The following is a 3,897-nucleotide window of genomic DNA, read 5'->3' on the forward strand; positions in this document are numbered from 1 at the left end:
TCAGTTAAGTAAAATAGTTACTGTAAAGTGATTTCCCTAATTCACTGTAGAGCTTACATATTCTGATACTGATTTTTGACATTTGATTCTTCAAGGACTCTATGTGAACTTGAACATCTCCTCCTGCTTCCCAACATGCTTTTTGAGGCCACAGTCTGGGCATCACTGAAGGTGATGACCAGTTTTTAATTATTCCCGCAGTGCAAGAATGGCTTTGGAAATATTAGGGCCATTTGTAGAAAAAGCACTGACTCTCCTCAAGTGGAGTTTCATATCACCACATAAATCATTCCCCTTCCAGTCAACCTCTTCATTTTCTACTTCCTCTTTGAGACTGCAACAGCTGTTTGCATATTAAAGTAAAAGTAAAAAGTCTACTCCTTTTAGTTCTTATCAGCCTTTGCACGACAGTGCTGTTAGTGCATGCTTAGTATCACAAAACTGAAGTCGATGTCTTTATCGAGCTCCACCAGACAGCAGGAACTGTTACATTTATCTTTTCCCAGCAGGAGAAAAGGTAAGTTACTGTTGACAGTGCTGTATATCAGATGAATAAGATAATGAAATGAGGCGTTATAAATATATTTTTAAATTCTGTAGCTGAACCCTGCCATCCAAAATGCCAGTGCTTGAATTCCTGAGTGGTTGATAGGAAGCTTGAAATTTTGCTACTTCATTAGACAAACAGGATGTGTGGTGGATAACAGATGATGTGAAAAGACCTGTCCTTACTAAATAACCTCTACTTTGTATTTCTCTGACATCCAAATCAGAACTTGTCTAATCTAATTTTAGAAATTTTACAAATTAGGCTTTTAGGATAAGCTAAGTCTCTCTGCTTCCTTTTTATGGATACAGGGAGACAGGCCCACATGCTTATTCTCCAATGCCATGAGTTGTCTTGGCACAGTTACTTTCCACTTGTGACAGAAGGAGAATAAGCACCTAAATGAAGAGATGACACATTTAGGTCATGAGAACAAGGTGAGAGGAAATCCTGCCTATCCTAACACAAAAAATGTACTTAAACACCATATTTGTAATAATCTTGTTTCCTTCAGTTAGCGATTTTTGCATCCTACTTTGGTGTTTTTGGATATCTGGAAAAAGAAATCAGCAAGAAGCTAGAGCAGACTCAGCTTCAGTAAGCTGCATTTTGCTTCCTAATGGCCAAGCATTGTTAGATGCCTAGAAGTGCTCAGAAAAGCCTGGTTCATGTGCACAAACTAAATTGGCTTATTAGTATTTGAGTTCAGGACTCATTCTTTTGAAAAATATTTTGTGATGTGACATTTAATTTTGTAGAATATGAATGCTATTACTAATAACAATTACATTAAAGAATAACTAGTAGTAAGAAAAATAGAATCATTGATATTGACCTGCAGGGCTTTTCATGGAGCTGCATGAAGGATGTGTGTCCCTTTTCCCTTTTGGCCAAAAAAGTAACTTAAATGTCCTTGAGTGATATGTACCAATGGTGCATCATTCAAGTGTGGGCTAACCAGCAAAATGGCAGAGATGTTAACAGTGGAACTTCTGCTTTTGCAGATGTTACCAATGGGACTTCTGCTTTTGCAGCGTCTTCTCCCCAGTTCCACGTCTCCCTCTCCATATTTCTCTGGTCCTGCAGTTGAGGTGATTGTCCCAGCAGTGTCCCTGCCAGGTACTGCTGGGCTCATGAGATGCCCAAGGCAGGTCTCTGATTCTTGGGCAATTGCACTGAGCTTTCTGTCTCCCTGTCCCAACACAGGAACACATGAAGGAAGCCAATTGTAGCCAGAGCTGGCTCAGAATGAGTAGAAGGTGATGATGGTGACTGTGAAGTAACTTTGGGGTACCTTTTCTGTCAGGTGGGAAGAGAAAAAGAAACACTTTTCTTTTCCTTCCAAAAGAAGTCTCAATACCTGCAGGGAAACTAGACATGTAGATGCCGGGGAGTTAGAGATTCCTCAAGAAACTGGCGAGGAAGTTGTGGATAGGGTAGGCAAGCAGAGGGCTAATCAGAAGAGAAGGAACATAGCAATCAACAAAACAAGGCTTCCTCGAGGACTTTATGCAGGTAGAGAGTCTCCCTTGGTAGGACACTGGTATTCTGCAAAGGCATTTGCTGGAAATCACCATGGCTCCAGCTGGGACATCCATGTTTTACAGTCTGTCTGGCAGAGGGTTATCTCCTGCCTTTCCCACCTCAAAATGCCTATGGGTTCTACATGACTTGCACATCATTCATACTTTCCTGCCTTTTTCCTTATTCACCATTAATAAATCCTTTAAAAGATGTTATTGATTGCAAGGTGCGTTTGCAAAAATACTTCTCCCAAAGTAGGGTATTTGTCTTAGAGTGGAAGGCCACAAAGGAAACAAGGCCTTTGAGAGTTGGTGGCAGGTGGAGGGTAAAGATGGAGTTACGAGAAATAGTAGGCATAAGCATCATTCAGGAAGAAGTGCCTTAGGAAGAGTCAATTCCCCCACTCTCACATACTTGCAAAAAGAGCACAGACATCAGTTTGCTGTCATCTTTTCCCCTTTGCTTTTACTTAAAGTGTTAGAACGTCAGGCAAACTTGACTTTAATTTTAAATCATAGCTCAAGCTCAACTCTGGCCCTGTGGACTTTTCTGTCTCCTTCAAGTGTAAAATCATCCAAGCCATTGACTTCTTCCAGCTGCCCAAGAGCTCAGTGGAGTTTTTCTGGAAAAAGGTCAGGCTACCCAGCAATTACTTTATGTGATAGGGCTACGCAGGATAAGTTTACTAAAAAACAAACAAACAAACAAACAAACAGTAGTTGTTTTGTTGAGATGGATTGGTCTGCTCCAGACAGCAGGAGACATGATTTCACAATCTGAGTCAGACTGGAACAATGAGGCCAGACATCATCATACATTGTCCCAAACCAGCCAGGATTCACGGGACCAAAGCCACAGCCATTATTGTGTGGAGCTGGAGCACAATTCTCCCAAGTGATGAGGCATTAACGGGAGACAAAAGAGTATGTATGTCCCACCTGTAGCACTAATTCATCCAAGAAACCTGGTAAGAGACCACTGTGTCCTCTTTTATGTCTCCCACCCATTATGTCATCATAAATTAAAAGATAGAGTGATAAACTGCAGTATGTAAGTAAATAGTACCTAGTAACAGTAAAATGCACAGACACATCCATTGATAAAGTTTTTTAAGAAAATAGAATACTTTATGTTGGAAAGGAGCTCTGGCAGTCACCAAGTCCAACCTTCCACTCAAAGCAGGGCCAACTGAAATCCAATTGTCCAAGCTTTGTCCTCTCAACTTTGCTATATTTGCAGGATGGAGACTCACAACTTTGCTGGGCAACAGTATTTGACTACCCTCATTTTGATTTTTCTTTTTTTTTTTTTTTTTTGCTAATAATATGGATATAGATGAAAATGATCAGGAAATGTATTCTGCAAATGTGTTCTGCAAATATTAGGTAATCTCTTGAGGAATTATTGTAAAATTAATATAATGAAAATTAAGAAAAAGTAACTTGATAGTTTGGTGAATGCAGAACAGTTCTAGTAGATGCAAGTTCAGATGCCAAGGCTCTATACTGCTCTAAACAACTATAAATTCAGCAAAAAATTATGAGTGTAATTAAAAGCAGAATTTGAGCATATGAATTGTACAGAATGCTTTGAATAAATTTGTTTGAATGCATGTTCTCAGCAAGACAGAGTGCTGAACTCAGAGTACATTCATCATGAAACACCAAAATGAAACTGGAACTGCTCACAAATTCATAAGAAACTTGGTGGTTTCCTTTTAACACGGTCACTTGTTTTGTGACATAGAGCCTGAAGATCAGCCTATAAGCTGTGCTATTGGTGCATGTTTTAAACCGATCACGAGAGGTGGATAGTTGCTGCTATCA

The sequence above is a fragment of the Larus michahellis genome, chromosome Z (assembly GCF_964199755.1).
Source record: "Larus michahellis chromosome Z, bLarMic1.1, whole genome shotgun sequence".
Classification (NCBI taxonomy): Eukaryota; Metazoa; Chordata; class Aves; order Charadriiformes; family Laridae; genus Larus; species Larus michahellis.